The 23987-nt window shown below is 38.8% G+C and overlaps 1 non-coding gene across 1 annotated transcript; it reads right to left on the bottom strand.

The window, feature by feature from the left end:
* Positions 1 to 3473: 3473 nt before the first annotated feature.
* LOC130964478 (small nucleolar RNA R71) lies at positions 3474 to 3581 on the bottom strand. Its single transcript, XR_009080571.1, has one exon. It is a non-coding gene; the product is annotated as a small nucleolar RNA R71 (small nucleolar RNA).
* Positions 3582 to 23987: the final 20406 nt, after the last annotated feature.

The following is a 23987-nucleotide window of genomic DNA, read 5'->3' as shown; positions in this document are numbered from 1 at the left end:
TATATTTTTATTAGTTTTTAGTTAAAATTCACTTTTCTGGACTTTACTATGAGTTTGTGTGTTTTTCTGTGATTTCAGGTATTTTCTGGCTGAAATTGAGGGACCTGAGCAAAAATTTGATTCAGAGACTGAGAAGGACTGCAGATGCTGTTGGATTCTGACCTCCCTGCACTCGAAGTAGATTTTCTGGAGCTACAGAAGCCCAATTGGCGCGCTCTCAACGGCGTTGGAAAGTAGACATCTTGGGCTTTCCAGCAATATATGATAGTCCATACTTTGCCCAAGATTTGATGGCCCAAACCGGCGTTCAAAGTCACCTTTTCCAGCATTAAACGCCGGAACTGGCACCTAAATGGGAGTTAAACGCCCAAACTGGCATAAAAGCTGGCGTTTAACTCCAAGAAGAGTCTCTACACGAAAATGCTTCATTGCTCAGCCCAAGCACACACCAAGTGGACCCGGAAGTGGATTTTTATGTCATTTACTCATCTCTGTACACCCTAGGCTACTAGTTCCCTATAAGTAGGACCTTTTACTATTGTATTTTCATCTTTGTTCTTCTGGTTCCCTCTCTGGGGCCGAAACCAATGATCACTCTTGTTCTTATGTATTTTCAACGGTGGAGTTTCTACACACCATAGATTAAGGTGTGGAGCTCTGTTGTACCTCGAGTATTAATGCAATTACTATTGTTCTTCTATTCAATTCCGCTTGTTCTTTGTCCAAGATATCACTTGTTCTTCAACTTGATGAATGTGATGATCCGTGACACTCATCATCATTCTCACCTATGAACGTGTGACTGACAACCACCTCCGTTCTACCTTCTTTAACCGGAATCTTCGTGGTATAGGCAAGAACTGATGGCGGCATTCAAGAGAATCCGGAAGGTCTAACCTTGTCTGTGGTATTCTGAGTAGGATTCAATGATTGAATGACTGTGACGTACTTCAAACTCCTAGCAGGCGGGGCGTTAGTGACAGACGCAAAAGAATCAATGGATTCTATTCCGGCCTGACCGAGAACCGACAGATGGATAGCCGTGCCGTGACAGGGTGCGTTGAACATTTCCACTGAGAGGATGGGAGGTAGCCACTGACAACGGTGAAACCCTTGCATAAGCTTGCCATGGAAGGGAGTAAGAAGGATTGGATGAAGACAGTAGGAAAGCAGAGAGACGGAAGGGAAGGCATCTTCATACGCTTATCTGAAGCTCTCACCAATGATATACATAAGTATCTCTATCTTTATCTTTATGTTTTATTCATCATCCATACCCATTTGAGTCTGCCTGACTAAGATTTACAAGGTGACCATAGCTTGCTTCATACCAACAATCTCCGTGGGATCGACCCTTACTCGCGTAAGGTTTATTACTTGGACGACCCAGTGCACTTGCTGGTTAGTTGTGCGAAGTTGTAGTGATCACGATTTCGCGCACCAAGTTTTTGGCGCCGTTGCCGGGGTTTGTTCCAGTATGGACAACTGACGGTTCATCTTGTTGCTTAGATTAGGTATTTTTTTCTTCAGAGTTCTTAAGAATGAATTCTAGTGTTTCAAGGTGATGTTCTTATCATCACCAAAGCTGATTGATTCTCATCAATTTAGCTCTTGAATGCAATGTCTTGCTGAAGCTTGGCTAGCCATGTCTAATTCCTTTTGATACCTTTGTTTTCTTTTCCACTTAATTTTCGAAAAATCCAAAAAAATTACAAAATCATAAAAACCAAAAATATTTTATGTTTCTTGTTGAGTCTAGTGTCTCATTTTAAGTTTGGTGTCAATTGCATGTTTCTGTTCTTCTTGCATTCATTCATGTGTCTTCATTAATCTTCAAGTTGCTCTTGTTGATTTCCATGCTCTGATCTTTAAATTCTCTTGACTTGAGTGTTTTGTTGTTTTCCATATGCATTCTCATTTTGTTAGAGTCAGTAGTATACAAACTGCTAAGTTTGGTGTCTTGCATGCATTGTTAGTTGATTTTAGTTGCATTTTGATTATTCCTCATTATTAAAAATCCAAAAATATTTTTAATTTGTGTCTTTTCAAGTCAATAATACAGAGAATTGAAGATTCAGAACATACAGCAGAGGAATTATACAGAAAAAGCTGGGCGTTCAAAACGCCCAGTGAAGGAGGACAAACTGGCGTTTAAACGCCAGCCAGGGTGCCTGGTTGGGCGTTTAACGCCCAAAAAGGTAGAGCATTGGGCGTTAAACGCCAGAATGTGCACCATTCTGGGCGTTTAACGCCAGGATGGCACAAGAGGGAAGATTTTGTTTTTAATGCAGATTTTTTTTTAGTTTTCAAAATCTTTTCAAAATCAAATCTTTTTCAAATCAATTTTTCAATCAAATCTTTTTCAAAATCAATTTCTTTCCATTTTCAAAAATACTTGCTATCAATTAATGATTTGATTCAATACTTCAAGTATGTTGCCTTTTCTGTTGAGAAAGGTTTAATTTTTGAATCATATCTTTTCTTGTTAGCCAAGTTATTAATTTTTAAAATCAAATCTTTTTTTTAAAATGTTTTTCAAATCATATCTTCTCAATCACATCTTTTAAAAACCAATCATATCTTCTCAACCACATCTTTTTCAAAATAGTTTTCAATCAAATCTTTTTAATTTCTAATTTCAAAATCTTTTTCAAAAATCACTTTACTTCTTTCCCACTTTTGTTTCCGAAAATCAATTAGTGTTTTTCAAAATGTTTTCAAAATCTTTTACTTAATTTTCGAAAATTACTTCCCTTCTTCTCACATCCTTTTATTTATGGACTAACACTATTCCTTAATGCAAAATTTGAACTCCATCTTTTTTTGATAAGTTCGAATTTTCTACTTCTGCCTTCTATTTTTCTTTTCCTCTGACACCTCAAGGAATCTCTATACTGTGACATAGAGGATTCCACATTTTCTTGTTCTCTTCTCTTTCATATGAGCAGGAACAAAGACAAAGGCATTCTTGTTGAAGCTGACCCTGAACCTGAAAGGACCTTGAAGCAAAGCTAAGAGAAGCTAAGGCACAACTCTCTGTAGAGGACCTAACAGAAATCTTCAAAGAAGAAGAACCCATGGTAGCCGAAAACAACAACAATGCAAGGAAGGTGCTGGGTGACTTTACTGCACCTACTCCCGACTTCTATGGGAGAAGCATCTCTATCCCTGCCATTGGAGCAAACAACTTTGAGCTTAAGCCTCAATTAGTTTCTCTAATGCAACAGAATTGCAAGTTCCATGGACTTCCATTGGAAGATCCTCATCAGTTTTTAGTTGAATTCTTGCAAATCTGTGACACTGTCAAGACTAATGGGGTTGACCCTGAGGTCTACAGACTTATGCTATTCCCTTTTGCTGTAAGAGACAGAGCTAGAACATGGTTGGACTCACAACCTAAAGAAAGCCTGGACTCATGGGAAAAGCTAGTCAATGCCTTCTTGGCAAAGTTCTTTCCACCTCAAAAATTGAGTAAGCTTAGAGTGGAAGTCCAAACCTTCAGACGGAAGGATGGAGAATCCCTCTATGAAGCTTGGGAAAGATACAAACAATTAATCAGAAAGTGTCCATCTGATATGCTTTCTGAATGGAGCATCATAGGTATTTTCTATGATGGTCTGTCTGAACTATCCAAAATGTCTTTGGATAGCTCTGCTGGAGGATCTCTTCATCTGAAGAAGACGCCTACAGAAGCTCAAGAGCTAATTGAAATGGTTGCAAATAACCAATTCATGTACACTTCTGAAAGGAATCCTGTGAACAATGGGACAAATCAGAAGAAAGGAGTTCTTGAGATTGATACTCTGAATGCCATATTGGCTCAGAATAAAATATTGACTCAACAAGTCAATCTGATTTCTCAAAGTCTGTCTGGAATGCAAAATGCACCAAGCAGTACTAAGGATGCTTCATCTGAAGAAGAAGCCTATGATCCTGAGAACCCTTCAATGGAAGAGGTGAATTACCTAGGAGAACCCTATGGAAACACCTATAATTCTCATGGAGAAATCACCCAAATTTCTCATGGAAGAATCAAGAGAGACCTCAACAAGGTTTCAACAACAATAATGGTGGAAGAAACAGGTTTAGCAATGGCAAGCCTTTTCCATCATCTTCTCAGCAACAGACAGAGAATTCTAAGCAGAACCCCTCTGACTTAGCAACCATGGTCTCTGATCTAATCAAGACCACTCAAAGTTTCATGACTGAAACAAGGTCCTCCATTAGGAATTTGGAGGCACAAGTGGGACAGCTGAGCAAGAAAGTTACTGAACTCCCTCCAAGTACTCTTCCAAGCAACACAGAAGAAAATCCAAAAGGAGAGTGCAAGGCCATCAACATGGCCGAATTTGGAGAGGAAGGAGAGGAAGTGAACGCCACTGAGGAAGACCTCAGTGGGCGTGCACTGACCTCCACTGAGTTCCCCAATGAGGAACCATGGGAATCTGAGGCTCAAAATGAGACCATAGAGATTCCATTGGACTTACTTCTGCCCTTCATGAGCTCTGATGAGTATTCTTCCTCTGAAGAGGATGAGTATGTCACTGAAGAGCAAGTTGCCCAATACCTTGGAGCAATCATGAAGCTAAATGACAAGTTATTCGGAAATAAGACTTGGGAGAATAAACCTCCTTTGCTCACCAAAGAACTGGATGACTTGTCTAGGCAGAAATTACCTCAAAAGAGACAAGATCCTGGGAAGTTTTCAATACCTTGTACCATAGGCACCATGACCTTCAAGAAGGCTCTGTGTGACTTAGGGTCAAGTGTAAACCTCATGCCTCTCTTTGTAATGGAGAAGCTAGGGATCTCTGAGGTACAAGCTGCAAGAATCTCACTAGAGATGGCAGACAATTCAAAGAAACAAGCCTATGGACTTGTAGAGAATGTTTTGGTAAAGATTGAAGACCATTACATCCCTACTGATTTCATAGTCCTAGAAACTGGGAAGTGCATGGATGAATCCATCATCCTTGGCAGACCCTTCCTAGCCACAGCAAAGGCTGTGATTGATGCTGATAGAGGTGAACTGATCATTCAAGTGAATGAAGAATCGTTTGTGTTTGAGGCTCAAGGATATCCCTCTGTCACCATGGAGAGGAAGCATGAAGAGCTTCTCTCAAATCAGAGTCAAACAGAGCCCCCACAGTCAAACTCTAAGTTTGGTGTTGGGAGGCCACAACCAAACTCTAAGTTTGGTGTTGAACCCCCACATTCAAACTCTAAGTTTGGTGTTGGGAGGTTCCAACATTGCTCTGATCATTTGTGAGGCTCCATGAGAGCCCTCTGTCAAGCTACTGACATTAAAGAAGCGCTTGTTGGGAGGCAACCCAATGTTATATTTTATCTATTTTCTTTTGCTATTTTATGTTTTCTGTAGGTTGATGATCATGAGAAGTCACAAAATCTATTGAAAAAGCAAAAACAGAATGAAAAATAAGAAGAAAAATAGCACACCCTGGAAGAAGAACTTACTGGCGTTTAAACGCCAGTAAGGCTAGCAGATGGGCGTTTAACGCCCAGTCTGGCACCATTCTGGGCGTTTAACGCCAGAAAGGGGCACCAGACTGGCGTTAAACGCCAGGAAAGGGTAAGAACCTGGCGTTAAACGCCAGAAATGGGCACCAGCCCGGCGTTTAACGCCAGAATTGGCTCAAAACGTGTTTTTGCATGCCATTTGGTGCAGGAATGACTTTTCCTTGACACCTCAGGATCTGTGGACCCCACAGGATCCCCACCAACCCCACCACTCTCTCTCTTCTTCACCCATTCACCAATCACCTCAACACCTCTTTCCCAAAAACCCCTCACCTATCAAATTCCACTATCATCTTCACTCCTTCATTTTCACACACCCTAAACACTACTTCTTCCCCTTTTGGCCGAACCACAAAGCCATCTCCCTCTCCTCCATTTCTTCTTCTTCTACTCTCTTCTTTCTTCTTTTGCTCGAGGACGAGCAAACCTTTTAAGTTTGGTGTGGTAAAAACATTGCTTTTTGTTTTTCCATAACCATTTATGGCATCCAAGGCCGGAGAAACCTCTAGAAAGAGGAAAGGGAAGGCAAAAGCTTTCACCTTCGAGTCATGGGAGATGGAGAGATTCATCTCAAGGGTGCATCAAGACCACTTCTATGAAGTTGTGGCCATGAAGAAGGGTCAACTTTGATCAAAGGTTGGACCAAGTCCTCACAGACATTTGTGAAGAGGGCGCTCAATGGAAGAGAGATTCAAGAGGAAAGCCGGTTCAACTGAGAAGGCATGACCTCAAGCCCATCACTAAGAAAAGGGTGGAGCACCAAGAACATTCCATCCTCCTCCATGAAATTAGAGAAGACCAAAGAATCATGAGAGAGGAGCAACAAAGACAAGGAAGAGACATTGAGGAGCTCAAGCACTCCATAAGGCCTTCAAGAGGAAGAACAAGCCGCCATCACTAAGGTGGACCCGTTCTTTAATCTCCTTGTTCTTTATTTTTCTGTTTTTCGAAATTTTCATGCTTATGTTTGTCTATGTTTGTGTCCTATGATCATTAGTGTCTTAGTGTCCATGCCTTAAAGTTATGAATGTCCTATGAATCCATCACCTTTCTTAAATGAAAACTGTTTTTAATCACAAAAGAACAAAAAGTACAGGGTTTCAAATTCATCTTTAAAACTAGCTTAATTAGTTTGATGTGGTGACAATACTTTTTGTTTTCTGAATGTATGCTTGAACAGTGCATATGTCTTTTGAATTTGTTGTTTATGAATGTTAAAATTGTTGGCTCTTGAAAGAATGATGAAAAAGGAGACATGTTACTGAGGATCTGAAAAATCATAAAAATGATTCTTGAAGCAAGAAAAAGCAGTGAATAAAAAAAAAAGAGACGAAAAAAAAAGAAAGAGAAAAAGAAAGAAAAAAGAAAGAAATAAAGTTGTGATCCAAGGCAAAAAGAGTGTGCTTAAGAACCCTGGACACCTCTAATTGGGGACTCTAGCAAAGCTGAGTCACAATCTGAAAAGGTTCACCCAATTATGTGTCTGTGGCATGTATGTATCCGGTGGTAATACTGGAAAACAGAGTGCTTTGGGCCACGGCCAAGACTCAATAAGTAGCTGTGTTCAAGAATCATCATACTTAACTAGGAGAATCAATAACACTATCTGAATTCTGAGTTCCTAAAGAAGCCAATCATTCTGAATTTCAAGGGATAAAGTGAGATGCCAAAACTGTTCGGAGGCAAAAAGCTACTAGTCCCGCTCATCTAATTTGGAGCTAAGTTTCATTGATAATTTGGAGTCTATAGTATATTCTCTTCTTTTTATCTTATTTGATTTTCAGTTGCTTGAGGACAAGCAACAATTTAAGTTTGGTGTTGTGATGAGCGGATAATTTATACGCTTTTTGGCATTGTTTTTAGTATGTTTTTAGTATGATCTAGTTAGTTTTTAGTATATTTTTATTAGTTTTTAGTTAAAATTCACTTTTCTGGACTTTACTATGAGTTTGTGTGTTTTTCTGTGATTTTAGGTATTTTCTGGCTGAAATTGAGGGACCTGAGCAAAAATCTGATTCAGAGACTGAAAAGGACTGCAGATGCTGTTGGATTCTGACCTCCCTGCACTCGAAGTGGATTTTCTAGAGCTACAGAAGCCCAATTGGCGCGCTCTCAACGGCGTTGGAAAGTAGACATCCTGGGCTTTCCAGCAATATATGATAGTCCATACTTTGCCCAAGATTTGATGGCCCAAACCGGCGTTCAAAGTCACCTTCAGAATTTCCAGCGTTAAACGCCGGAACTGGCACCTAAATGGGAGTTAAACGCCCAAACTGGCATAAAAGCTGGCGTTTAACTCCAAGAAGAATCTCTACACGAAAATGCTTCATTGCTCAGCCCAAGCACACACCAAGTGGGCCCGGAAGTGGATTTTTATGTCATTTACTCATCTCTGTACACCCTAGGCTACTAGTTCCCTATAAGTAGGACCTTTTACTATTGTATTTTCATCTTGGTTCTTCTGGTTCCCTCTCTGGGGCCGAAACCAATGATCACTCTTGTTCTTATGTATTTTCAACGGTGGAGTTTCTACACACCATAGATTAAGGTGTGGAGCTCTGCTGTACCTCGAGTATTAATGCAATTACTATTGTTCTTCTATTCAATTCCGCTTGTTCTTTGTCCAAGATATCACTTGTTCTTCAACTTGATGAATGTGATGATCCGTGACACTCATCATCATTCTCACCTATGAACGTGTGACTGACAACCACCTCCGTTCTACCTTAGATTGGGTGGATATCTCTTGGATTCTTTAACCGGAATCTTCGTGGTATAGGCAAGAACTGATGGCGGCATTCAAGAGAATCCGGAAGGTCTAACCTTGTCTGTGGTATTCTGAGTAGGATTCAATGATTGAATGACTGTGACGTGCTTCAAACTCCTAGCAGGCGGGGCGTTAGTGACAGACGCAAAAGAATCAATGGATTCTATTCCGGCCTGACCGAGAACCGACAGATGGATTGCCATGGAAGGGAGTAAGAAGGATTGGATGAAGACAGTAGGAAAGCAGAGAGACGGAAGGGAAGGCATCTTCATACGCTTATCTGAAGCTCTCACCAATGATATACATAAGTATCTCTATCTTTATCTTTATGTTTTATTCATCATCCATACCCATTTGAGTATGCCTGACTAAGATTTACAAGGTGACCATAGCTTGCTTCATACCAACAATCTCCGTGGGATCGACCCTTACTCGCGTAAGGTTTATTACTTGGACGACCCAATGCACTTGCTGGTTAGTTGTGCGAAGTTGTAGTGATCACGATTTCGCGCACCATGCTTCTTTCTGGCGTTCAACGCCCAAAAGATGCTCCTTTCTGGCGTTCAACGCCCAGAAGATGCTCTTTTCTGGCGTTTAATACCAAGATGGCTATCCTTACTGGCGTTGAACGCCCAGTAGGTGCTTTTTTTGGGCGTTCAACGCCCAAAACAGCTTTTACTGGCTTTTTCGCACCAGTGAGCTTCCTTTTTGCTGTTTTATCCTCTGGATCCTTCTGTAACTCTGTGAACTTTGTAAATGGTTGGGTTGCCTTCCAGCTAGCGCTTCTTTATTGTCTTTAGCTGGACAATTACTGAGCTTTAATCAAGTCTCAATTTTGAGCATTCTTGCTCAAAATTGCTTTCAAGATAATGTTTGACTCTCTGTCCATTAACAATGAACTTTTTGTTAGAATCATTATCCTGAAGCTCTACGTATCCATATGGTGACACACTTGTAATCACATATGGTCCTCTCCACCGGGATTTTAATTTCCCGGGGAATAATCTGAGCCTAGAATTAAATAGCAGAACTTTCTGCCCTAGCTCAAAGACTCTGGATGACAGTTTCTTATCATGCCATCTTTTTGCTTTCTCCTTGTAAATTTTTGCATTTTCGAAAGCATTGAATCTGAATTTCTCTAGCTCATTTAACTGGAGCAAACATTTTTTTCCAGCTAACTTGGCATCAAGGTTTAGGAACCTGGTTGCCCAGTAGGCCTTATGTTCTAGTTCCACTGGCAAGTGACAGGCTTTTTCATACACAAGCTGGTATGGAGAAGTTCCTATGGGAGTCTTGAATGCTGTTCGGTATGCCCACAGAGCATCATCCAAGCTTGTTGCCCAATCCCTTCTACGGTTAATTACAGTCCGTTCCAGGATTCTTTTAAGTTCTCTATTAGAGACTTTAGCTTGCCCATTTGTCTGTGGATGATATGGAGTGGCTACCCTGTGGCTAACTCCATAATGAACCAAAGCAGAGTAAAGTTGTTTATTGCAGAAATGAGTACCCCCATCACTGATTAATACTCTAGGGGTACCAAATCTGCTGAAGATGTGTTTCTGGAGGAATTGTAGCACTATCTTAGTGTCATTAGTGGGTGTTGCAATAGCTTTCACCCATTTGGATACATAATCCACTGCCACCAGAATATAAGTGTTTGAGTATGATGGTGGGAACGGCCCCATGAAGTCAATACCCCATACATCAAACAACTCAATCTCCAAGATCCCTTATTGAGGCTTGGCATAACTGTGAGGCAGATTGCCAGATCTTTGGCAACTGTCACAGTTAAGTACAAACACTCGGGAGTTTTTATAAAGAGTAGGCTAGTAGAAGCCGCATTGGAGGACTCTTGTGGCTGTTCTCTCACTTCCAAAATGTCCTCCATACTGTGATCCATGGCAGTGCCAGAGGATCTTCTGTGCTTCTTCTTTAGGCACACATCTACGGATTACTCCGTCTGCACATCTCTTGAAGAGATATGGTTCATCCCAAAGATAGTACTTTGCATCTGTGATCAATTTCTTTGATTGCTGCCTACTGTACTCTTTGGGTATGAACCTCACTGCCTTGTAGTTTACAATGTCTACAAACCATGGTACTTCCTGGATGGCAAAGAGTTGCTTATCCAAAAAGTTTTCAGAGATCTCAGTAAGAGGGAGGGACGCCCCTTCTACTGGTTCTATTCGGGACAGGTGATCTACTACTTGATTCTCTGTCCCTTTTCTGTCTCTTATTTCTATATCAAACTCTTGCAAAAGTAACACCCATCTTATGAGTCTGGGTTTTGAATCCTGCTTTGTGAGTGGATATTTAAGAGTAGCATGGTCAGTGTACACAATCACTTTTGATCCTACTAAATAAGATCTGAACTTGTCAATAGTGTAAACCACTACAAGTAACTCTTTTTCTGTGGTTTTGTAGTTCTTCTGTGCGTCATTTAGAACACGACTAGCATAATAAATGACGTGCAGAAGTTTGTCATGCCTTTGTCCCAACAATGCACCAATGGCATGGTCACTGGCATCACACATTAATTCAAATGGTAATGTCCAGTCTGGTGCAGAGATGACTGGTGCTGTGACCAACTTAGCTTTCAGAGTTTCAAATGTCTACAGACACTCTTTATCAAAGATAAATGGCATGTCAGCAGCTAGCAGATTACTCAGAGGTTTGGCAATTTTTGAAAAATCCTTTATAAACTTTCTATAAAATCCTGCATGCCCAAGAAAGCTTCTGATTGCCTTAACATTGGCAGGTGGTGGTAATTTTTCAATTACCTCTACCTTAGCTTGATCCACTTCTATTCCCTTGTTCGAAATTTTGTGTCCAAGGACAATTCCTTCAGTCATAAAGTGACATTTCTCCTAGTTTAAAACCAGGTTAGTCTCTTGGCACCTCTTTAGAACAAGTGCTAGATGGTCAAGACAAGAGCTGAATGAGTCTCCAAATACTGAAAAGTCATCCATGAAGACTTCCAGGAATTTTTGCACCATATCAGAGAAAATTGAGAGCATACACCTTTGAAAGGTTGCAGGTGCATTGCACAGACCAAATGGAATCCTTCTGTATGCAAATACTCCAGATGGACATATGAATGCTGTTTTCTCTTGATCCTGGGGATCTACTGCAATTTGATTATAACCTGAATATCTATCCAGGAAGTAGTAGTATTCATGACCTGCTAGTCTTTCTAGAATCCGGTCTATGAAGGGTAAAGGCAAATGATCCTTTCTGGTAGCTGTATTGAGCCTTCTATAATCAATACACATACGCCACCCTGTAACTGTTCTTGTAGGAACCAGTTCATTTTTTTCATTATGAACCACTGTCATGCCACCCTTCTTAGGGACGACTTGGACAGGGCTTACCCAGGGGCTATCAGAAATAGGATAAATAATCCCAGCCTCTAGTAATTTAGTGACCTCCTTCTGCACCACCTCCTTCATGGTTGGATTTAGCCGCCTCTGTGGTTGAACCACTCGCTTAACGTCACCCTCCAATAGGATTTTGTGTATGCATCTGGCTGGGCTAATGCCCTTAAGATCACTGATGGACCACCCAAGAGCTGTCTTGTGTGTCTTTAGCACTTGAATTAGTGCTTCTTCTTCATGTGGCTCTAAGGTAGAGCTTATGATTACAGAAAAGGTATCACCTTCTCCCAGAAATGCATATTTCAGGGATGGTGGTAATGGTTTGAGCTTGGGTTTAGGAGGTTTCTCCTCTTCCTGAGGGATTTTCAGAGGTTCTATTATTCTCTCTGATTCCTCCAGATCAGGCTGAACATCTTTAAAGATATCCCCCAGCTCTGATTTGAGACTCTTAGTCATATTGATCTCTTTTACCAGAGAGTCAATAATATCAATGCTCATGCAATCATTTGGGGTGTCTGGATGCTGCATAGATTTGACAACATTCAACTTGAACTCATCTTCATTGACTCTCAGGGTTACTTCCCCTTTTTGGACGTCAATGAGGGTTCGGCCAATTGTTAGGAAAGGTCTTCCTAGAATGAGAGTTGGACTCTTGTGCTCCTCTATTTCCAGCACCACAAAGTCAGTAGGAAAGGAAAATGGCCTAACCTTGATAATCATATCTTCAATCATGCCTGATGGGTATTTAATGGAGCCATCATCAAGTTGGAGACATATCCAGGTTGGTTTGACCTCTTCAGTCAAACCAAGCTTTTTGATAGTAGATGCAGGTATCGGGTTGATACTTGCCCCAAGATCACATAGAGCTTGCTTGGTACAAGTATCCTCTAACGTGCATGGTATCATAAAGCTTCCGGGATCTTTAAGCTTCTCAAGTAAGCTTTTCAGAATGACTGCACTGCATTCTTCAGTGAGGTAAACTTTTTCAGTTTCCCTCCAATCCTTCTTATAACTTAAGATCTCTTTCATGAACTTAGCATAAGAGGGTATTTGCTCAAGTGCCTCTGCGAACGGAATCTTTATTTCAAGAGTCCTGAGATAGTCTGCAAAGCGGGCAAATTGCTTATCCTGTTCCACTTGGCGGAGTTTTTGAGGATAAGACATTTTGGCTTTGTATTCCTCAACCTTAGTTGCTACAGGTTTATTGCCTACAGATGTAGGTTGAGAAGCCTTTTTAGATGGGTTATTATCAGCACTTGTATGTGTCTCATCCCCCAATGGCATTTGAATGCCAGGGGTGGAAGCTGGAGTGGCGTTAGACGCCAACTCCTTACTTGTTTCTGGCATCTGAACGCCAGAACTGTGCTCCCTTTGGGCGTTCAATGCCAAATCCTTGCTTGTTTCTGGCGTTGAACGCCAGGACTGAGCATGGTTTGGGCGTTCAACGCCAGTTTTCCACCCATTTTCTGGCATTTGAGTGCCAGAATCATTTTTCTCTGGGCTCTTACTGTCCTCAGATGGATTTTGGGTGGTTTGCTCATTTCTTGGCTTCCTGCTACCTTGAAGTGAGGTATTTAATGTTTTCCCACTTCTTAATTGAACTGCTTGGCACTCTTCTGTTATTTGTTTTGACAGTTGCTGCTCTATTTGCTTTAACTGTACTTCCATATTCATAATAGCAATTCTTGTTTCTTGTAATATCTCTTTGAATTTGGCTAGCTATTTTGTTAGAAAATCCAATTGCTGATTGAATTCAATAACTTGTTCTACAGGACTGTGTTCAGCAGTCACTGTTTTAGCCTCTTCTTTCATGGAAGGTTCACTGCTTATGTACAGATGCTGATTTCTAGCAACTGTATCAATGAGCTCTTGAGCTTCTTCAATTGTTTTTCTCATATGTATAGATCTACCAGCTGAGTGGTCTAGAGAAATCTGAGCTCTCTCTGTAAGCCCATAATAGAAGATGTTTAACTACACCCACTCTGAAAACATTTCAGAGGGACATTTTCTTAGCATCTCTCTGTATCTCTCCCAGGCATCATAAATGGATTCATTATCTCCTTGTTTAAAGCCTTGGATGCTCAGTCTTAGCTGTGTCATCCATTTTGGAGGAAAATAGTGATTCGGGAATTTTTCTGATAGCTGTTTCCATGTCTTTATGTTGTTCTTAGGTTGGTTATTTAACCACCTCTTAGCTTGATCCTTTACAGCTAATCAAAACAGTAATAGTCTGTAGATATCCTGATCTACTTCCTTATCACGTACTATGTCAGCAATTTGTAAAAATTGTGCCAGAAACTCTATAGGTTCTTCTTGTGGAAGACCGGAATATTAGCAAATTTGCTGCACCATGATAATGAGCTGAGGATTCAACTCAAAACTACTAACTCCAATGGAGGGTATACATATACTACTCCTATATGAAGCAGTAGTAGGGTTAGCATATGACCCCAGAGTCCTTATGGACTATTCATTTTCACTTAGGTCCATAATGAAGAAAGGGGAGATGATGTGAATTTATTTTATTTATTTTAATATATAAAAAAATTGATTTTCGAAATAATAAAATAAAATAAAATAAAAAACTGAAATAAAAATAAAATAAAATAAAAAATTTAAAAATAAAAATAAAAAAGAATAAAAATTTGGAAATATTTTATGAAGATTTCAAAAAAAGTGGGGAGAGAGAAAGTGGTTAGGATATTTTAGAAAAAGATATAATATATTTTTTTAAAGTCTTAAGAAGATAAGATTTGAAAAATTTTGAAATTGAAATCTGAATTTTTATAAAAAAATTTGAAAATATTGCTTAAAAATAGTTAGAAAAGATATATTTTTTTTTGAATTTTAAATTTTATGATGAAAGAGAAAAACACACCAAAGACACAAGACTTAAAATTTTTAGATCTAATGCTCCCTGTTTTCGAAAATTTTGGAGGGAAAACACCAAGGAACACCAAACATAAAAATTTTAAGATCAAAACACAAAGAAGACTCAAGAACACTTTGAAGATTCACAAGAACAACAAGAACAAAAGAAAGAACACCAAACTTAAAATTTTTAGAAGACCTCAATAAAATTTTCGAAAATTATAGAAAGATTAACAAGGAAACACCAAACTTAAAGTTTGGCACAAGATTTAATCAAAGAAAAATTATTTTTGAAAAAGATTTTAAAAAGAAGATACCCAATTACCAAGAACATAAATCAATTCTCTAGCCAATTGAGCTGTAAAGGTAACACTTGTTTTAAAGAAGTATTTTTAATAACTAAAAATAATTTTTTTTGAAAACTAATGTTTTGAAAAAGCACAAGAAAAACAAGAAAAGACACAGAACAAGAAAATAAACAAGAACAACTTGAAGATCCAGGAAAGACAAAGAACACAAATTCGAAAATTTAAAGGAAAATATAAAAGATTTGTGTCACTCTCGGGAAGGGTGGCGCCTAACTTGGCTCCATCAAGTTAGGTGCCATGATGAGCGGATAATTTATACGCTTTTTGGCATTGTTTTTAGGTAGTTTTTAGTATGATCTAGCTACTTTTAGGGATGTTTTTATTAGTTTTTATGCAAAATTCACATTTCTGGCCTTTACTATGAGTTTGTGTGTTTTTCTATGATTTTAGGTATTTTCTGGCTGAAATTGAGGGACCTGAGCAAAAATCTGATAGGAGGCTGAAAAAGGACTACAGATGTTGTTGGATTCTAACCTCCCTGCACTCGAAATGGATTTTCTGGAGCTACAGAACTCCAAATGGTGTGCTCTCAATTGCGTTGCAAAGTAGACATTCAAGGCCTTCCAGCAATATATAATAGTTCATACTTTATTCGAGCTTACACGATGCAAACTGGCATTCAACGCCAGTTCCATGCTGCATTCTGAAGTAAAACGCCAGAAACACGTCACAAACCAGAGTTAAACGCCAAAAATACGTTACAACTTGGCGTTTAACCCCAAGAGAAGCCTCTGCATGTGTAAAGCTCAAGCTCAGCCCAAGCACACACCAAAGTGGGCCCCGAAAGTGGATTTCTACACTTAGACTTATTTCTGTTAACCCTAGTAACTAGTCTAGTATAAATAGGACTTTTTACTATTGTATTTTCATCTTTGGACATTTAGTCCTTAGACCAGAGTCTTGGTTATTCTGGTTCCCTCTCTAGGGCCAGAACTAATGAACACCTTTATCACTTATGTATTTTCAACGGTGGAGTTTATATACACCATAAATTAAGGTGTGGAGCTATGCTGTACCTCGAGTATTAATGCAAAGTACTACTATTTTCTATTCAATTCACGGTTATTCTTATTCTAAGATATCCATTCGCACCCAAGAACCTGATGAATGTGATGATTATGTGACGCTCATCACCATTCTCACTTATGAACGTGTGCTTGACAACCACTTTCGTTCTACATGCAAATAAGCTTGAATGAATATCTCTTGGATTCCTTAATCAGAATCTTCGTGGTATAAGCTAGAATCCATTGGCAGCATTCTTGAGAATCCGGAAAGTCTAAACCTTGTCTGTGGTATTTCGAGTAGGATTCAGGGATTGAATGACTCTGACGAGTTTCAAACTCGCGACTGTAAGAAGTGGTGACAACGCAAAAGGATAGTAAATCCTATTCTTACATGATCGAGAACCGACAGATGATTAGCCGTGCAATGACAGCGCACCTGGACCATTTTCACTGAGAGGACGAATGGTAGCCATTGACAACAGTAATCCCTAACATACCGCTTGCCATGGAAAGGAGTAAGAATGATTAGATGAAAGCAGTAGGAAAGCATAGATTCAGAAGGAACACAGAATCTTCATGCGCTTATCTGAAATTCCCACCAATGAATTACATAAGTATCTCTATCTTTATTTTATGCTTTATTTATCTTTATATTCGAAAACCATCATAACCATTAGAATCCGCCTGACTGAGATTTACAAGATGACCATAGCTTGCTTCATACCAACAATCTCTGTGGGATCGACCCTTACTCACGTAAGGTTTATTACTTGGACGACCCAGTGCACTTGCTGGTTAGTTGTGCGAAGTTGTGAAGAATGTGTGTGAACCATAGTATTGTGCACCAATTTTTTGGAGCCATTGTTAGAAATTGTTCGAGTTGTGAAAAGTATGAGTCACAATTTTGCCTATCAAGTTTTTGGCGCCGTTGCCGGGGATTATTTGAGTTTGGACAACTGACGGTTCATCTTGTTGCTCAGATTAGGTAATTTTCTTCTAATTTTGTTTTCCAAAAAGTTTTCAAAAAATTTTTTCTTTGTTTTTGTTTTTCAAAAAAATATATTTAAAAAAACCAAAAAAATTAATAAAATCATAAAATAAAAAATATTTTGTGTTTCTTGTTTGAGTCTAGTGTCAATTTTTAAGTTTGGTGTCAATTGCATGTTTTAAAAATTTGTGCATCTTTCGAAAATTTCATGCATTGCATTCTTCATGATCTTCAAGTTGTTCTTGACAAGTCTTCTTGTTTGATCTTCAAATTTTCTTGTTTTGTGTCCTTTCTTGTTTTTCATATGAATTTTTGTATTCATAGTGTCTAAACATGAAAAATCTCTAAGTTTGGTGTCTTGCATGTTTGTTCTTTTCTTGAAATTTTTCCAAAATAAGTTCTTGATGTTGATCATGATCTTCAAAGTGTTCTTGGTGTTCATCTTGACATTCATAGTGTTCTTGCATGCATCATTGGTTTTGATCCAAAATTTTCATGTTTTGGGTCATATTTGTGTTTTTCTCTCTCTTCATCAAAAATTCAAAAATAAAAAATATCTTTTCCTTATTTTACTCAAAAATTCAAAATCTTTGGGTTGACTTAGTCAAAAATTTTAAAATTAGTTGTTTCTTGTTAGTCAAGTCAAGATTTCATTTTTAAAAATCCTATCTTTTCAAAATCTTTTTCAAAAATCAAATCTTTTTTTCACTTTTTCTTAATATTTTCGAAAATTGTAAAAAAAATTGTTTTTCAAAATCTTTTTCTTAATTTCATTTCAAATTTTCGAAAACTTTACTAACAATTAATGTGATTGATTCAAAAATTTGAAATTTGTTACTTTCTTGTTAAGAAAGGTTCAATCTTTAAATTCTAGAATCATATCTTTTAGTTCTTGTTAGTCAAGTAATCAATTTTAATTTTTAAAAATTCAAATCTTTTTCAAAACAAATTTCAATCATATCTTTTTAATCATATCTTCTCAAACATATCTTTTTCAAATCCTATCTTTTTCAAAATTAATTTCAAAATCTTATCTAACTTCTTATCTTTTCAAAATTGATTTTCAAATCTTTTTCAACTAACTAATTAACTTTTTGTTAGTTTCTTATCTTTTTCAAAACCACCTAACCACTTTTCTCTCTCTAATTTTCGAAAATCACCATCCTCTTTTTCAAAATTCTTTTAATTAACTAATTGTTTCAAATTTTAATTTCAATTTTATTTCTTCTCTTAATTTTCGAAAATCACTAACCATTTTTCAAAAGCAATTTTCGAAAACTCCTTTCTCTCACCTCCTTCTATTTATTTATTCATTTACTAACTCTTCTCTTCATCTAAAAATTTAAACCCTCTCTTCTCCTCTGTGTTCGAATTTTTCTCCTCCTTCTTCTATTCTTTTCTTCTTCTACTCACATTAAGGAATCTCTATACTATGACATAGAGGATTCCTCTTCCTTTTCTATTCTCTTCTTTTTCATATGAGCAGGAGCAAGGACAAGGACATTCTTGTTGAAGCAGATCCTGAACCAGAAAGGACTCTGAAGAAGAAGCTAAAGCACAACAATCCACAGAAAGCCTTATAGAGAATCTCGAAAAAGAAGGAGACATGGCCGAACCAAACAATAATACAAAGAGGATGCTTGGTGATTATACTACACCTACTTTCAATTTTTATGGAAGAAGCATCTCAATCCCTGCCATTGGAGCAAACAATTTTGAGCTGAAGCCTCAACTAGTTGCTCTAATGCAACAGAACTACAAGTTTCATGGACTTCCATCAGAAGATCCCTATCAATTTTTGACTGAGTTCTTGCAGATCTGTGATACTGTTAAGACTAATGGAGTAGATCCTGAAGTCTACAGGCTCATGCTTTTCCCTTTTGCTGTAAGAGATAGAGCTAGAACATGGTTGGACTCACAACCTAAAGATAGCCTGGACTCTTGGGATAAGCTGGTCACGGCCTTCTTGGCCAAGTTCTTTCCTCCTCAAAAGCTGAGCAAGCTTAGAGTGGATGTTCAGACCTTTAGGCAAAAAGATGGTGAATCCCTCTATGAAGCTTAGGAAAGATACAATCAGTTGACCAAAAAGTGTCCTTCTGACATGCTTTCAGAGTGGACCATTTTGGATATATTCTATGATGGTATATCTAAGTTCTCTAAGATGTCACTGGACCATTCTGCAGGTGGATCCATTCACCTAAAGAAAATGCCTGCAGAAGCTCAAGAACTCATTGACATGGTTGCAAATAACCAATTCATGTACACCTCTGAGAGGAATCCTGTGAGTAATGGGACGCCTTAGAAAAAGGGAGTTCTTGAAATTGATGCTCTAAATGCCATACTGGCCCAGAACAAAATATTTACCCAATAAGTCAATATGATATCTCAGAGTCTGAATGGATTGCAAAATGCATCCAACAGTACTAAAGAAGCATCTTCTGAAGAAGAAGCTTATGATCCTGAGATCCCTGCAATGGCGGAGGTGAATTACATGGGTGAAGCCTATGGAAACACCTATAATCCCTCATGGAGAAATCATCCAAATTTCTCATGGAAGGATCAACAAAAGCCTCAACAAGGCTTTAATAATGGTGGAAGAAACAGGTTTAGCAATAGCAAGCCTTTTCCATCATCTTATTAGCAACAGACAGAGAATTCTGAGCAGAGCCCCTCTATCTTAGCAAACATAGTCTCTGATCTATCTAAGGCCACTTTAAGTTTTATGAATGAAATAAGGTCTTCCATTAGAAACTTGGAGGCACAAGTGGGTCAGCTGAGTAAGAAAATTACTGAAACTCCTCCTAGTACTCTCCCAAGCAATACAGAAGAGAATCCAAAAAGAGAGTGCAAGGCCATTGATATTATCAAAATGGCAGAATCCAAAGAGGAAGGGAAGGACGTGAATCCCAATGAGGAGCTAAAGGAATCTGAGGCTCATATAGAGACCATAGAGATTCCATTAAACTTCATTCTGCCATTCATGAGCTCTGAGAACTATTCTTCCTCTGAAGAGGATGAAGATGTAACTGAAGAGCAAGTTGCTCAATATCTAGGAGCCATCATGAAGCTGAATGCCAAGTTATTTGGTAATGAGACTTGGGAAGATGAACCTCCCTTGCTCATTAGTGAACTAAATACATGGGTTCAGCAAAATTTACCTAAAAAGAAACAAGATCATGGTAAATTCTTAATACCCTGTACCATAGGCACTATGACCTTTGAGAAGGCTCTGTGTGACCTGGGGTCATGTATAAATCTTATGCCACTCTCTGTAATAGAGAAACTGGGGATCTTTGAGGTACAAGCTGCAAGAATCTCATTAGAGATGGCAGAAAAGTCAATAAAACAAGCTTATGGATTGGTAGAGGACGTGTTAGTGAAGGTTAAAGGCCTTTACATCCCTGCTGATTTCATAATCCTAGACACTGAGAAGGATGAGGATGAATGCATCATCCTTGGAAGACCCTTCCTAGCCACAGCAGAAGCTGTGATTGATGTTGACAGAGGAGAGCTAGTCTTTCAATTGAATGGGGACTACCTTGTGTTTAAAGCTCAAGGATCTTCCTCTGTAACCATGGAAAGGAAGCATGAAAAGCTTCTCTCAATACAGAGTCAAACAAAGCCCCCACAATCAAATTCTAAGTTTGGTGTTGGGAGGCCACAACCAAACTCTAAGTTTGGTGTTGAGAAGCCCCCACATTCAAACTCTAAGTTTGGTGTTGGGAGGCCCTCATCATGCTCTGATCATTTGTGAAGCTCCATGACAACTCACTGTCAAGCTATTGACATTAAAGAAGTGCTTATTGGGAGGCAGCCCAATTTTTATTTATCTATATTTCTATTGTTCTTTTTATGTTTTATTAGGTTTATGATCATGTGGAGTCACAAAACAATTACAAAAATTAAAAACAGAATCAAAAACAGCAAAAGAAAAAATACACCCTGGAAGAAGAGCTGTCTGGAGTTTAAACGCTGGAAACAAGCACCTGTCTGGCATTTAACGCCAGAAACAAGCACCAAAAACTGGCGTTTAACGCCAGAAACAAGCATCAGGCTGGCGTTAAATGCCAGAAACATGCCACATTTGGGTGTTTAACGCCAGAAACAAGCTGCAGTCTGGCGTTAAATGCCAGGATTACATACAGAGGGCATTTTACATGCCTAAAAGATGCAGGGATGAGAAATCCTTGACACCTCAAGATCTGTGGACCCCACAGGATCATCTCAGGATCTGTAGACCCCACAGGATCCCCACCTACCCCACTTATCTCTTCTTCACACAATCCAATAACACTATACCTTCACCAATCACCTCAATCTCTCTTCCTCATTACCCCTTCACCAATCACATCCATCTACTCTTCCCCATAAACCCCACCTACCTTTAAATTCAAAATCTCTTTCCCACCCAAACCCACCCTAAATGACCGAACCCAAACCTCTCTCCCTCCACTATATAAACCCCTCCATCCTTCTTCATTTTCACACAACACTACCCTCTCTTCTCCCCCTTGGCCGAAACCCACACCTCTCTCTCTCTCTCTCCTCTATATCTTCTTCTTCTTCTTCTTCTTCTTCTTCTTCTTCTTCTTCTTCTTCTATTCTTTCTTTTTTTGCTCAAGGGCGAGCAACATTCTAAGTTTGGTGTGGTAAAAGCATAGCTTTTTTGTTTTTCTATAACCATTGATGGCACCTAAGGCCAGAGAAATCTCAAGAAAGAGGAAAGAGAAGGCAATGGCTTCCACTTCTGAGTCATGGGAGATGGAGAGATTCATCTCAAAATCCCATCAAGACCACTTCTATGAAGTTGTGGCCAAGAAAAAGGTGATCCCTAAGGTCCCTTTTAAGCTCAAAAAAGGCGAATATCAGAGATCCGACAAGAGATTAGAAGAAGAGGATGGGAAGTTCTCTCCAATCCCATTCAACAAGTCGGAATCTTAACGGTTCAAGAGTTCTATGCAAATGCATGGATCACTAGGAACCATGATCAAAGCATGAACCCAAACCCAAGGAATTGGCTTACAATGGTTCGCGGGAAATACTTAGATTTCAGTCCGGAGAACGTAAGGTTGGCGTTCAACTTACCTATGATGCAAGAAGACAAACGCCCCTACATTAGAAGGGTCAACTTTTATCAAAGGTTAGATCAAGTCTTCATGGACATATGTGTGGAAGGAGCTCAATGGAAAAGAGACTCAAAAGGCAAGCCTGTTCAATTGAGAAGACTGGACCTTAAGCCTGTGGCTAGAGGATGGTTAGAGTTCATCCAATGATCCATCATCTCCACTAGCAACCGATCCAAAGTAACTGTGGATTGGGCCATCATGATCCATAGCATCATGATTGGAGAGGAAGTAGAAGTTCATGAAGTCATCTCTCTAGAACTCTACAAAGTAGCCGAAAAGCCCTCCACCTTGGCAAGGCTAGCTTTTCCTCATCTCATTTGCCATTTATGCAACTTAGCTAGAGTTGTCATAGAAGGAGACATCCTCATTGAAGAGGACAAGCCCATCACTAAGAAGAGGATGGAGCAAACAAGAGAGCCTATTCATGGATCTCAAGAGACGCATGAGGAAGCTCATCATCAAGAAATCCCTGAGATGCCTCAAGGGATGCATTTTCCTCCAAACAACTATTGGGAACAACTCAACACTTTTCTTGAAGGATTGAGTCATAACATGAACCAATTAAGGGTGGAACACCAAGAGAACTCCATCATTCTCAATGAGATTAGAGAAGATCAAAGAGCTATGAGGGAGGAGCAACAAAGGCAAGGAAGAGACATAGAGGAGCTCAAGAACACCATTGGTCCTTCAAGAAGAAGGCAACACCCTCACTAAGGTGGACTCATTCCTTAACTTCCTTGTTCTTATCTCTCTATTTTACAGTTTTATGCTATATGTTTGTCTATATTTTGAGTCGGTACTACATGATCATTAGTATTTAGTAACTATGTCTTAAGGCTATGAATAATTCCATGAATCCTTCACTTTTCTTAAATGAAAAATGTTTTTAATACAAAAGAACAAGAAGTACATGAGTTTCGAATTCATCCTTGAAATTAGTTTAATTATATTGATGTGGTGACAATACTTTTTGTTTTCTGAATGAATGCTTGAACAGTGCATATTTTTTATCTTGTTGTTTATGAATGTTAAAATTGTTGGCTCTTAAAAGAATTATGAAAAAGAGAAATGTTATTAATGATATGAAAAATCATGAAATTGATTCTTGAAGCAAGAAAAAGCAGTGAAAAAGAATAAGCTTGCGAAAAAAGAGAAAGAAAGAGAAAAAAAGAGCAAGCAGAAAAAGCCAATAGCCCTTAAAACCAAAAGGCAAGGATAAAAAGGATCCAAGGCTTTGAGCATCAATGGTTAGGAGGGCCCAAGGAAATAAAATCCAGGCCTAAGCGGCTAAATCAAGTTGTCCCTAATCATGTGCTTGTGTCATGAAGGTCCAAGTGAAAAGCTTGAGACTGAGTGGTTAAAGTCATGATCCAAAGCAAAAAGAGTGTGCTTAAGAGCTCTAGACACCTCTAACTGGGGACTTTAGCAAAGCTGAGTCACAATCTAAAAAGGTTCACCCAGTCTTGTGTCTGTGGCATTTATGTATCCGGTGGTAATACTGGAAAACAAAGTGCTTAGAGCCACGACCAAGACTCATAAAAGTAGCTGTGTTCAAGAATCAACATACTTAAGTAGGAGAATCAATAACACTATCTGAACTCTGAGTTCCTATGGATGCCAATCATTCTAAACTTCTAAGGATAAAGTGAGATGCCAAAACTGTTCAGAAGCAAAAAGCTACAAGTCCCGCTCATCTAATTAGAACTAATATTCATTGATATTTTGGGATTTATAGTATATTCTCTTTTTTCTATCCTATTTGATGTTCAATTGCTTGGGGACAAGCAACAATTTAAGTTTCGTGTTGTGATGAGCGGATAATTTATACGCTTTTTGGCATTATTTTTAGGTAGTTTTTAGTAGGATCTAGCTACTTTTAGGGATATTTTTATTAGTTTTTATGAAAAATTCACATTTCTAGACTTTACTCTGAGTTTGTGTGTTTTTC

The sequence above is a fragment of the Arachis stenosperma genome, chromosome 2 (assembly GCF_014773155.1).
Source record: "Arachis stenosperma cultivar V10309 chromosome 2, arast.V10309.gnm1.PFL2, whole genome shotgun sequence".
Taxonomy (NCBI): domain Eukaryota; kingdom Viridiplantae; phylum Streptophyta; class Magnoliopsida; order Fabales; family Fabaceae; genus Arachis; species Arachis stenosperma.
The sequence above is the reverse complement of the archived record's forward strand: the minus strand, read 5'-3'. Positions and strand labels throughout refer to the sequence as shown.